General features: G+C 39.0%; 1 protein-coding gene across 2 annotated transcripts in view; it reads left to right on the top strand.

Moving 5' to 3' along the window:
* The window catches only part of Cntn3 (contactin 3), a 396,519-nt gene that overhangs the window by 291,625 nt on the left and 90,641 nt on the right, over window positions 1–14,253 (top strand). The gene's annotated exons all lie outside the window — the stretch shown is intronic.

Below are 14,253 nucleotides of genomic sequence, written 5' to 3'. Positions count from 1 at the left end.
AAATATTCATAAAACATGCTGATCAATACCTGCCAGAGAGTAAGCATGTATAGTGGCTACTATTACTATTGACTAAATGTTTACTGCTTGCTAGATACTATGCCCAGAGGGCTCAAGTTCTTGCCCTGGAAACCTGTGGCTTCGTTATGTTAAGTGATGTATTAGTTGGATTTCTTGTGGCTGTGATAAAATGTATGACAAAAGCAATTTAAGATATGAGGGGTGTGTGCTGGCTTCTATTTGAAGTTTGAGAGTACAGTATATTGTGGAGAGGACAGCATGGTGGCCAAGCAGTTATTCACATAGTGTCCACAGTCAGGAAGCAGAAAGACGGCTCAGTTTGTTTTCTCCATTTCCAAAGCTCCAATATCCTTGCTCTTGGAATAGTACAGCCCACATTTAGAATAGGTCTTCCTACCCCAATCCAATCTAGCAAGACCCTCCTTTGAGGGTCTAGAACCTGGCTTCCAGGTGATTCTAGATTCTGACAAGTTGACAAACAAGAAGTACCATCACAAGTGAAAAAAAAATGAAATTTTAAATTCAGGTTCCTAGTTTGTCAACTGTTTTACATTCCTTTATTTGTATGGGAGCGTATGTAAATGTTAGAGAGAGAGAGAGAGAGAACATATGTGATATGCAGCTCCTATGTCCTATGACCTATCTAAGGTCAACTTGTGGCGATCAGTTCTCTCCTTTCACTATGTAGTTCTGGTGACTGAACTCATTCTGCCAAGCTTAGTGTCAGTAGCCTTTACAAATTGAGCCTTGTTGCCAGCCCTGATGTGTTAATTTTAAAATAGAGAGATAAACCGACAGAATTAACCTGTGTAGAAGCAAACAAATTGCCAGAGCATTTAAAATTAGATAAAAGAAAGACAAAGGGGTGGCTAGAGACAGGTAATCATCATGGGTGCAGTTAAGATTCAAAGGAAAGATGGACCTCAATGAGGGACGATGCTTTAGAGACTGGAAAGCAGTCAGAGATCCTGTTCTGGTCATGTCAGGGAACAAGGGAACAGGTTTCCACCCCTGACAGCCTGGATAAGCAAAAATGATTCTACGGTCTTTAGAAGAAATGCAACCTTCACCACCATACTATGGATTTAGTCAATGAGTATTATAGTGGAATTTTTGATTGGGGGTTTACATTTGTGGTGATTAAGTATAGCAGAGATAGGAACATCCAAAGAGCTTCACACAATCAGCTTTTGAACATGCTTGCAGATAATGAGGAATCAAACCCTTGAGGATAGCTGTTAAGATATTTCAGTACCCGCTTTTGTACCGTGGTCTAGCATCTTTGAGGTGTTCTTAGGCTTCTTCAGTCACAGAATTGCAAACATTACTTTGAAAAATGAGAGGACACTGAACAGGAAGTAAAATCTTCCTCCATGGTCCATGAATCATAACAAAGTCTTACTGCAAATAACAGCTTTTAGATTACAGGCACGGGCAAATTTTCATAAGAGTGGGTAAAACCACACAAGTTGCAATTTTTCCTTTATATAATTGGAGACATCTTTATTAAAACACAAGTTCAGATGAATGCTAAAGTGGCTGTGTCTGACAAAACCCAGCCACACAGGTCAAACAGAAACAGGACATGATTGACTGACTTGGTGTTTAAGTTTATAAATAGGCTTAAACTACTACAGTTTGTGATTAAACTACTTTGTTAGTTTGGACTACAGTGTAACTATGTAAGTCAAAGCTCCCTATGTAACTATCTAAATCATTTTGCCTGTGTACATGAATCATAGAGTGATTCTTTTCCAAGGGCTTCAATTCTTCGCTCAACAATGAGCCCACTTGTCCTCACAGCAGCACACATCCTAGACAGAGGTCCATAAACTTAATTTTAAGTGGAGATAAAAGAGATTAAGAGATTTACCCATAGACACCCAAGGAGAGATTTACCCTACACATTATATAATGATGGCTTAGGAAAGAATGAAAGTCTGGAAAGTAAACAGGAATTTGCAACTTTCTTGCTTGCTAGTTTGATGTTATGCTGTTAGTTATGCAACACCTCTCCACCTTTGTTTTTTTACCCATTAAAAGAGACATTAACTACATGCCTCATATACTTGCAATGATATAGTTATTTAACACACACCTTATATTTGTAGATAGGCTGAACAGTAAGAGCATGTTTACATTACACATAAAATATTAAAATGAAAGTAAAACTGAAAAAGGTTCTAATTTTCTGTGTGTTGGTTGAGTGTTCAGTGCTTGGTTGGGCTTTCTAAAGAGAAACATTCCCAGCTATCCCAACTCCATCAAGAACAAGCCCTTGTCTTGGTACTCTACCAATTCACCACATCAATGAAGAGGCTGACTTAAGCACCAGCTGCCTAGTGTCAGCTCAGCAAGGAGCAGGAAGGTCTAAACCCAGGTGCACTTCCACTTGTTGAAAGGCCTTCCAAGGAGCCCCATCTGGTATTTTGTCATTCACCTCACTAATCATAAATTCCATTGGCTACAATAACATCAAAAGAAGATGGGCAATAGAGAAGTGTCTGTGTGTAGTTCCTATGTGGGATTATGTCCAGTGATAACTGAGGAGTCTACTCTTTAGGAGAAAGAGACCAGTGGTTACTGCTCTACCAGAGTCTGAAGGGAACAAATGTCAGTTTTGTATGAGTGCAGGGTTCTGGATCCTCTATCTTGTATTCTCCATATCTCACATTTCTCAGGTGAATAATAAGAAAACCTTCAGATAGAAATATGCAGCTGAAGAGAAGAAACAGAAAAAAGGAGAGAGGGTGTGTCGTGCCATCATGTGTCCAGAATAATGGTTTGGATTTGGGCTTTGTGTCTTTGGACAGCAGAATTGCCAGTGAGTCTGAGCCTGCATGCCGAGGGAGAAATTAGGACAGAGTGGTGGACTTGATTCCTGTCCAGGTTCATAGGAAAACAGGGTAGGCTTCGGTCTTTCTTGGCAATGAAAGGACCATATCTTTCCTTCTTCGTCGGATCTACAGGTTTCAGCCAGAACTGGCACGCACTTTGAGTGGTACATATGTTGGGGTTGTTCAGCCATGGGTTGAGCCAGCGTTAGAAGCTGCAGATTCGTACAACAGATCATCTGGAGGTATCTCCATCCCTGATCTCAAGCTGTACTACAGAGCAATAGTAATAAAAACGGCATGGTATTGGCATAGAAATAGAATAGTGGTTCAATGGAATTGAATAGAAGACCCAAAATTAACACCACATACCTGTGGATACTTGATTTTTGACAAAGAATCCAAAACCATTCAGTGGAAAAAAGACAGCATCTTCAACAAATGGTGTTGGTCCAAATGGATGTCTACATGCAGAAAAATGAAAATAGATCCATATTTATCACCCTGCACAAAACTAAAGTCCAAGTGGATCAAAGATATCAACATAAAACCAGATACACTAAATTGGTTAGAAGAAAAAATGGGTAAGACATTGGAACTCATTGGCACAGGAGAAAACTTCCTGAACAGAACACCAACAGCATAGGATCTAAGAGCAACAATCGATAAACAGGACCTCATGAAGCTGAAAAGCTTCTGTAAAGCAAAGGACACAGTCATCAAAACAAAATGACACCCTACATACTGAGAAAGGATCTTCACCAACCCTACATCTGACAGAGGGCGGATATCCAGAATATATAAAGAACTAAAGAAAAAGCAGCAAATCAAGCAATCTGATTAAAAAATGGGGTACAGAGCTAAACAGAGAATTCTCAGTAGAGGAATACAAAATGGCAGAGAAACACTTAAAAAATGCTCAACATCCTTAGACATCAGAGAGATGCAAATCAAAATGACCCTGAGATTTCACCTGACACCCACCAAAATGGCTAAGATAAAAAACTCAAGTGACAACCCATGCTGGAGAGGTTGTGGAGAAAGGGGAACCCTCCTCCATTGCTGGTGGGAATGAAAACTTGTACAACCACTTTGTAAATCAATCTGGAGCTTTCTCAATTAGGAATAGTGCTTCCTCAAGATCCAGCTATACCACTCTTAGGCATATATCCAAAATTTGCTCAAGTACATAATAAGGACATTTGCTCAACCATGTTTGTAGCAGCTTATTTGTAATAGCCAGAACCTGAAAACAACCCAGATGTCACTCAGTTGAGGAATGGATACAGAAATTGTTGTACTTTTACACAATGAAATACTACTCAGCAATTAAAAACAAGGAAATCATGAAATTTGCAGGCAAATGGTGGGACCTAGAAATGACCATCCTGAGTGCTGTATCCCAAAAGCAGAAAGACACACATGGTATATACTCGCTTATATAGACCTATAAGATAGGATAAATATACTGAAATCTATCCACCTAAAGAAGATAAACAAGAAAGAGGACCCAGGGTACAAAGATCAATCCTCACTTAGAAAGACAAATGGGATGGACATTGGATGTAGGAGCAAACAAGTAACAGGGCAGGAGCCTACCAGAGAGGGCCTCTGAAAGACTCTACCTAGCAGTGTATCCAAGCAGGTATTAAGACTCATAACCAAACCTCCAGCAGAATGCAGGGAATCAACCAAAAAAAAAGGGGGGGGGGAGTTAATACGACCTGGAGAAGACAGGATCTCCACAAGGACCAAATATATCTGGGCACAGGGGTCTTTTATGAGACTGTTTCTCCAAACAAGGACCATGTATGGATGCAACCTAGATCCTCTGCTCAGATATAGCCCTTGGTAGCTCAGTATCCAAGTGGGTACCCTAATAAGGGGAACAGGGACTGTTTCTAACATGAACTCGATGGTGGGCTCTTTGACATCCCCCACCCCCAAGGAGTTGCAGCCTTGCTAGGCCACAGAGGAGGACTTTGCAGCCAGTCCTGAAGACACCTAATAAACCAGTATCAGATGAAAGGGGAGGAGGTTCTCCCTTATCAGTGGACTTGGAAAAGGGCAGGGAGGAGATGAGGGTGGGAGGGTGGGATTTGGAGGGAAAGAGGGAGTGGGATACAGCAGGGATACAAAGTTAACAAACTGTAACTAATATTAAAAAAAATTAAAAAAAGAAGCTGCAGATTCATATCTCACTGGGGAACATGTGAATTTAATGTTGCATATGAGGAGAGCATTTTTAGAATGGCATTTCCAGTGCAGTATTTATGATGATATTTGACATTAATTTCTTTATTTTAGTTTACTTTTGGGTAGGTGAGCCTGGCTTTGTGAGTGAATAAGGAATTTAAGATAACTAGGAAAGCTTTCTCCAATTTAGTGTAGGGATTCTGGCAGAGGGTACACTTACTTTGCCTTTACTTGTTTAATTATTTAATTTCATGTTCTGTGAAGCAAATCTGAGGTCTGAATCATGCATAATAGTAAAGATCTATAACACTAAGGAACATCCCAGCCAACAAACACATTCCTTTTTTTTTCTTATCAGTTACATTTTATTAACTCTGTATCCCAGCTATATCCTGCTCCCTCATTCCCTCCCAATCCCACCCTCCCTCCCTCATCTCCACCCTGCCCCTTTCCAAGTCCACTAATAGGGGGGACCTCCTCCCCATTCATCTGATCCTGAACAAACACATTTCTAATGGGCAGATAATGTGCAATTAAAGTGCCATTCAAAGCCTAAATTAGATTTTAAAAAGATAAGATTTTGACTTTTATTAATTATATAGTGAGATAAATATGACTATATAAAACAGAACATATTAACATAATTCTATTCACCTAGCTTCTCAGTTTTTGTATATCAGCACAATAATAGCTTTAGAATTATTATTCAAATTTGAAAACTGAATCAAAGTTTGTGAGCCCCCTGCCCCAAACTCATAATTCATTTTGAAGTGAGGACTACTCCTTTATGGCTGAGGAACATTCCAGGCTAAAGATACACAAGTATCTTTGTGTATACACAAGTATATACCTGACAGACCTCTAAGGAAGACTGATTTGAATAGACAATGGTGCTTAGAGTGTAAATTACAATTCTTGGGCTCTTAAGATCAAATTTTGTTTATACATCTGAAAGCAGTTTGAGTTCTGGATACATGTCAGGCATGAGATATTTGCTTTGAACCAGAAAATTACTTGCGATTCTTTATGGCTTTTCTCTGGCCAGACATGCAATACAATAATTACATCAAAACTTCGTTAGCAAAATATGGGCTATTGAGAGCTTCCCTGAGAAGTTCCCAGCTCCACATGTGGATCAAGTCTACACCATCTATAGCAAGACTTGAAAGACACAAGGAATGTGCTAGAGAAAAGTGTTCCAGTTAGAGGCAATAGCAGGCGCAGATCCAGTGACATGCACGACAGATATTGTTTGAGTCTGTTTCACCTGCTATAACAGCATACCTTAGGTTTGGTAATTTATAAATAATAACTTAATTTCTCTCTGTTCAGAGAACTACATTGTATTAAGTTCGGGGTGGCAGAAAAGTCAATAAGGGTATATGCTTGGCTCCTTAAATAATGCCTTCAGGCAGCTCCCTTCAACATTTTGCCTAAGGGCATTAATTCCATTTGTATCATTGGAACCAACATAATGTATATTCTTCTCCAGAGGTCCCATATCTTAGAACTGTTATAATGGGGTTTATGTTTTACTGTAGCTGTTGGAGTAACTGAATGCCCAATGCACCTGTAGTGGAAAAAAATGACACAGCAGGAAAAATATGGATGAGCTGTGGAAGTAAGCCAGGATCTCAGATTCATTCACATTTCACACTAGCTTAAAGAGTTGGGGATTTATTCATGAGCACTAGGAAGCAACATAATAAAGAAAAGTGGCAAGATTATAATAAGGTCAACATTAGCAGCTGGTGGAATGAAGGAGATGGAAGACTGAAAGCAAGAGTCAGTTATCATTGATTCACCAATCTAGGAGAGAGTAGTATGGCCATAGCTGCACAAATAGGGGTACAGAGAAGACAGGAAGAGTTGGTAAAAGCTTAACTTGACAGCACTTGTTTGGATTTGTGGCTAGATAAGAAGACAGATACTAGGGATGAGTCCTAGATTTCTGGCTCAGGCATCAGGGATCATGGTAGACTCACCCAGTCAATGAGACAGGGAAACTTACAGAAAAGGAAGAGAGAATATACTGAGTTCAATTTTAGAGTTGTTAAATTTGAAGTGCTTGTTATAAGGCGAGCTGGATAATTGAATCGACAGACAGACAGATGATGGATGGGTAGGTAGTTAGGTGGGTGGTTGGATAGATTGCAAGTGGGCAGGTGGGTATATGGATGGACAGATAGATGGATGAATAGGTACATGTAGAGATATGTTAGGGAGAGACAGAGAGATAGTAGAGAGAGAGATAGGTGGTGTATTAGTAATAGGCATACAGATAGACAAATAGATATTAATAATTGGCTAGAAAGATAGGTAGATAAGTGAATAGTTGTGTACTAACTAAAGAAAGAGATTACATATAGAGTAAAGATCATGGATAGCTAGATTAGATAAACGTAGGAAAAATATATTATTGACACAAAGGTGGATAAATAAATAAGAAATACATAGCTAATTAGAGAAGATAGAATGGCAGATGTTGGAGGTATGGAGGGAAGGAGGGGTAAATATCAATATGAAGTTGGAGCTTTTGAAATGCCTGGGGAAATTTTGACATTTTTGTATACTTAGACTGAATAGCTAATCTGGGGCAACGGACATAAAAATCTGTGAAGGCACATATCAAGTGGAAGAGGACATACATTATACTCTGAAACTCATGAATACTCTAGGTATAAATATACAAGCCCATTTTAGTAATCCCACTCATTAAGTAAAGGTCAGCTTCATCTGCCCTGTAACTATTTCAAACCTCATGATTACAAGCATTAAGTATTGCGTAAAGAATTGTTTTTCTATCATTCATGGCTGTACAAAGCCACGGGAAGCAGTTCTTAGAATAAAACAATTGCCCTCTCTCCTCTAGCATTCAACAGTATTTTACCAGGTGTCAGTATTTTACTGTCCTCCCATTTATTTATTTACTTAAAATCACGTCTTTTTAAGAGAGACAAATTGGCTCTTTTGTCTACTTTAAGCAAAATATAATCAAAAACAAGTACTGAGAATGTGAAGAGGCATGGTTCACGAAAAGAAATAGCCAGCTGGCAAATTGGAGATGATATGTAGCTTTTTTTCCCTTTATCACTTAGTGGTATTTAAAATGGATTAGACAATTATTTTTGAAAATTAGAACTTTCATGTGAATGCCATTGCTTATTATAGTAAACATTTCACTGAAACAGCCCCATTTGCAAAGAAAGTCGGAGAATGGCCCCATTACTCCTAATTAAACACATTAAAATAATTCCAGATATTCTCGGTAGCATTTAATACAATAAAAATGGAAATGGTTTATAGAGAAAGAAATAGTAAAGATATATCGCAAATATGAATAGCCATAATCTAATTTTTTAAACCATTTTAGCCAGTTCATAGTGCATCTTTTTCCCTACAGAAACTGACCTTAAAATTCAGACTCTACCTAGCAGTGTTTTCAAAGCAGACACTAAGACTCATAACCAAACCCTCGGCAGAGTGCAGGGAATCATAGGAAAGAAGGGGAGTTAGCATGATTTGGAAAGGATAGGAGCTCTACAAGGACCAAATATATCCGGGCACAGGGTCTTTTCTGAGACTGACACTCAACCAAGGACCATCTATAGATATAACCTAAAACTTCTGCTCGGATGTGGCCCGTGGTAGCTCAGTAACCAAGTAGTTTCCCAAAGTAAGGGGAACAAGGACTATTTCTAACAGGATCTCAAGGGCAGGCTCTTTGACCTCCCCCCCACAGCAGGGTAGGAACAGTCCTGTTAGGCCACAGAGGGGGACTTTGCAGCCAGCCCTGAAGATACCTGATAAAACAGGGTCAGATGAAAGGGGAGGAGGTCCTCCCCTATCAGTGGACTTGGAAAGGGGCAGGGAGGAGACCAGGGAGGGAGTGTGGGGTTGGGGAGGGAATGAGGGAGCGGGATACAGCTGGGACACATAGTTAACAAAATGTAACTAATAAGAAAAATAAAAATAAATAAAAATAAAAATAAACATTAGTAAATAAAAAACAAAAATTCAGTGGTCCTTACATACTTCATAACTTCATTTATATGATATCCCTACAGAAGGTTCTGCTTTGGGGACCAAAAAGAGTGATTATTATGATCAGGTGGGAAGTCTGACTTTGGGGTTCAGGGTTTTTTCGGGAGAAAGGGAAGTATAATTCTTACTTATATTAAATGCTACTTACAAGACTGCAATCATTTGACAGAACACAAAGGACCGAACATCTAAAATAGTGAAGTACACACATATAAACTATACTTTAAATAGAATCTACCTGTAATTTCTTGTTTATCTCATCTTACCTTCATGACAGGACTGGAAGCAACTAGCTTAAAAGCCCCCAAAAATGCACTCAAATGGTTGTATCAAATATCTGAACAAGAATACTTATAAGTAGAATAAAAACACCATCAGGGTCAGAATAGGTGTGTCAGAGTGAGGGCCATTTTTAGAGGCCACATCCTTCACTCATCATATGCCTAAGAAAGTCCTTACTATCAAGAGAGTGGGTCAGGCTACCTTTCTCCTTGGCTCAAGATCTTAACCAAATAGGTTCTAGCTCTGTCTCCACCATATTTCCTTATGTTTTTTTGGCTTTTCTCCGATCACCATGAGGTCTTTTCCTTTTTATGCTTTTCTTTTTTTTTTTTCCTCCCCCATTTACTTGTTTGTTTGGCCTGCCTTGTGCCTTTGGCTCCTTGCCTTTTCAAGCCTTCCATTGCTCTACAGCACTCTAAGAGCTTGGAAGCTCTCTGTTGCTGTCTCTCTGTCTCTCTCTCACTTCTCTCTCCTTGTCATTCACCATTTAGGAACAGATCCCTCAGCACTCTCACTCAGGCGCATGGGAACTCAGTGAATTAGTCTGCTCACCTCTAAGATCTCAGAGAAGCATTTGCCTCCTGTGTTTTTAACTCCAAATCAGTTCTAACATCTACCTTTGAAGAACAAAGTAGAATTTTGATTAAGGTCTGAACTGCTGACACTTTAAGGAAGTAGTTGCTAGGTGATTAGTGGTTGATGTCCCTGCTAAGTGCTTGGAGGGAAGATACTCCATGTTGTCCACTAATTTGTCACATCTTTATTCCGTGCTGGGGTGAGTGGCTGACATTGAGATGAATATCAAACATCAAGAGCTTTCAAAGTTGAAAACTAAGACGTTAATTATAATGAGATAGAACATATGATTAAGGTGATGATACAGTTTATTCTACAAAATGGACATTTTCAAAGGGAAGGGTTCATTGCTAGCTGTTAAATCTTAGATAATAAACAAAAATGGGCTTTCTGAAGACACTGAATGCTGGTCTTCTGCCATGAAGCAAGTGTTTTTCACCCCACTGCCCATGAAGCACAAAAAGGTGAGTGTGTTTCCTCACTTGGAACAAAGAAATAGCTTCAGACAGCAGGTGGTTCACAGGGAAAACATTACATGGAGCAAAGCCAAAGATGATGGAAAAATACAGGAGGATTAAATCAGTAAGAAGTTAGACGGTCTGTGTATTTATTCGACGGCAATGTTCATATTCAATCCCTAAAACAAGCCAACTTTACCTGAGTTATTCATAGATAGTGAACCATCTATCTCCTTCCGAAGAGAACAACATTAAGCAACCTTGATTTTCTTAAAGAGAAGATTGAAATTCTGGTCAAGAGTCTCAGAGAGCAGAGAAGGCTCTCCATTTTTTTTTTCTTTCTCAGTACAGACTTCCATGTCCCCTTATTTCTGCTGAAAAGATAAGTGGGAGGAGATACTTTTCATATTCCAAGTACCCATGAGAAAATTTATGAGCAAAAATTGAAGTCAAGATGGTGTGGTCCAAGACCTTGTTTTGCAATGGGATTCACAGAAAGCCATAAAAACCATAGCCTTTCTGTCGTACTCTGAGAAAAAACATTGCCCCACTCTGTACGTTTCACTCAGTCACAAAATAACTTGAGTTCCCTGTGTACATGTCTATAGCATTATTTAAATGAGTTTTTTTCTTTCTGATTGCCAAGCAGCGTGCCACTGGTTATTCACATCATGAACTATAACTGAATTAAATGTAAAGTTTATCTCCTTACTTACTTAATTTTAGCGTAAGGAAGCAACCAAGTAAGAAAACCACGGGTCAGATCTTAGTGTGCCATTTACCCACTATATGATATCATCAGAGTATTTTCAAGGTTCTTGAATCTTGACTTCATGCTATACAAAGCAGGATCAAGAATCCTCCTACACTTGCAGCCTTCATCAATCTGCTGGGTAATATTTACTTGACTCTTTTGGTAAAGGATGAGTTGAAAAAATATTATTTGAACAAATTATTTATGACTGTATTTATCATCTTTTTTCATTCTGGACCTCATTTGTATCATAGGACATCAGCTGCAATGATAAAAATAATATATGTAAGGCATTATAGTGGCTCATATATGTGCTTCAGAAAATCTAACTAATGCAATGGCCACCACTTTAACATGACTTAACTTTTTTTTCAGTATTGTTTGGATATCTTAAAGGTAAAAAAATTCAGGTAAAAAAGAAATAAAAAATAAACCTTTTTTTGAGGAAATATCTGACCTTTGTGTGCTTTAAAATTTAAGGAAAAAAATTCTATCACAGTATTATTTTTTTTAAAAATTGCTGACAAGTGGTCTATCAAATTGCATCAGTTAAATTTTGTGTTGACTATGGGACTGTTAAATCCATATTTCATATTATATTTTATGGATTATGAAAGCTAGGGGCACCTTACGAAATCTTTTGTCAGCTTTAAAATTTTGGCAAGAGAAAGCTGATCCATGTTTCTCAAAGTTAAGTATCAGAATCCTCTTCAGGTCAGCCTTTTGCCAGAACTGGGTCAGTTAACTCTGATTCGTGCCCAACTTTAAAGGACTTACTCACACTTTCTACCTATATATCATTGTTTTCATCTGTAGAATTTCTAACTAAACCCCCAAATTCCCATGGGTGCTCATACACGACTCAGTCCGTGCTCTGTATCCCTGCTCACAGGCATTGTTCAAAGAAAGAACAAGCTTAATACGGCCGTATGAAAGTGCACTTTTATTTTTTTCTACTAACATGTTTAAGGTTGGGAAAAGAGTTGTTTTATCTTAAACTCAACTTGATTGTGTAACATAGTCACCATGGAGTACAAGTGGATATGTGATTGCCTTGTGAATAGCTCTGATTTACTTCAGGGGAAGTAAGTAAAGGAATATGTGTGCTATTACGTGCATATGGAGCTTAGAGGACAGCTTATGGGAATCAAATTTCTCCTTCCACCATAGCAGCACGTGTAGAGCAAAATCAGTCACCTTGTATCAAGAAATAAAAAGGGCAGACCTTACAGTTCCCCAAGAGCACGCCCTCAACTGCCAGGACCCTCCCAGGCACTAAGACAAAATCTTAAGTGTCTCACCACCCATCCATATCCCAGTGCTAGGGACCAAGCCTTTAACACTTGGGTTTTTAGAGGACCTGAAGTTCCTGTCTGTAGAAGCTCTCAGGGCACAAATGTCAAATCTCCTGTAGTTCACTGATTACTAAAATTCAAAGGAAAGAAAGTTAGATTTTTTTATGTGTATTTTCTGTGTTTTGTTTTTTTTTCGTTTTGTTTTGTTTTGTTTTTTTGCTTTTGCTTTATTGGTGACAAATTATATGTATCTAAGATATAAGGTAAAGTTTTGATGTAAGCATGCATTTGTGAATGCTGCAGTCTAACTAATGTGTTTACTGTCTCACCTAGGCACAATGTTTTAGGCATGTGATGAATGTACTTACAATCAACTTTCTTAGCAAATTTTAGGAGTATAAATATTTACCAGAATCCCTATGTCATACATTGAAGTTTTCAGCTCATTTATTCTGTCCAACTGGACCACTCACTATACTCAACATCTGTTTGATCTGTTTTGCCATGCCTAATAATGACTATCCTAAGTTCTGCTTTTGTCTTATTGGAAAACAAACAAACAAACAAACAAAACAACTCATGTGTGTGATATTATCAATATTTAGCTTTCATCATCTCTGGCATTTTACTTAGCATAATATTTTAATTTTATCTTTATTGCTGTAATTGTTAAGGTTTTACTTCTTTTGTGAGGTTGAATGTTATTCTACTTAAAGTATTGATCGTACTTTTTTTTAGTTTTTAAAATTAATTTATTTATTCACTTTATATCCCGATCATAGCCTCCTCTCTCCTCTCCTCCAGGTCCTACCCTCCCTTCTTCTTTTTCCTCCCTCTACCCAATTCCTCAGAAAATGGAATCATTCCCCATCAACCCACCCTGGCTCATAAAGTTGCATCAGGACTGAGTTCATCCTCTTCCCTGTGTCATGTTGAGACAGTCCCACCAGGGCAAGGTAATCAAAAAACAAGCAACAAAGTCTATGTCAGAGACAACCTCACTCCCCTTACTGGGGAACCCACATGAAGTCTGAGCTGCCCATCAGCTACATCTGATAAGGGGGCCTAGTTCCAGTCTATGCATGGACATTGGTTGCTACTTCAGTTTCCACAAGCCCCTTTGGGCCCTGGTTAATTGGCTTTGTTGGTCTTCTATCAGATGCTTCTATGTTTCCCCTCACTTTTCCATAACACTCCCTACTCTTTGCCCAATGTTCAGTTGTGAGTCTCAGCATCTGTTTCAATCCATTGCTGAGTGGATTCTCTCAGACAACAGCTATTATAGGCTCCTGTCTGTGAGCATAGCAGTGTATCATTAATAGTGTCAGGGGTTGGCTCTCTGCCATGGGGTGGGTTTCAGGTTGGGCCAGGCATTGGTTGGACATTCCCTCAGTCCCTACTCTATCTTTGTCCCTGCATATTTTGTAGGCAGGGTAAATTTTGGGCCAAAGTTTTTGTGGGTGGTTTAGTGTTCCAACTACTTCCACTAGGAGTCTTGTCTAGTTAGAGGGTGTCCTCTTCAGTCTCCATGACACTTGCTACTAGGGGTTTTAGCTAGAGCCACCACATATTTCCCAGAAGCCTATATTGTCTTAGGTCTCCAGCTTGTCACAGAGATGCCCACAGTTTCTCTTCTCTCTGTAAACCCTCTGTCCTCCCACCCTCTCACCCCTTTTCCCCAGGTATGGTGTCCACCCTCATTTCTCTCTGCACTCCCAGTCCTACCTTGTTCCCTCTCTTCAGCCACTTCCACTGTTTATGCAATTTCCCCTTCTCAGTGAGCTATAAGCATC

This window comes from Meriones unguiculatus, chromosome 5 (assembly GCF_030254825.1).
Source record: "Meriones unguiculatus strain TT.TT164.6M chromosome 5, Bangor_MerUng_6.1, whole genome shotgun sequence".
NCBI classification, from domain to species: Eukaryota; Metazoa; Chordata; class Mammalia; order Rodentia; family Muridae; genus Meriones; species Meriones unguiculatus.
This window is presented reverse-complemented; position numbering and strand designations above follow the sequence as displayed.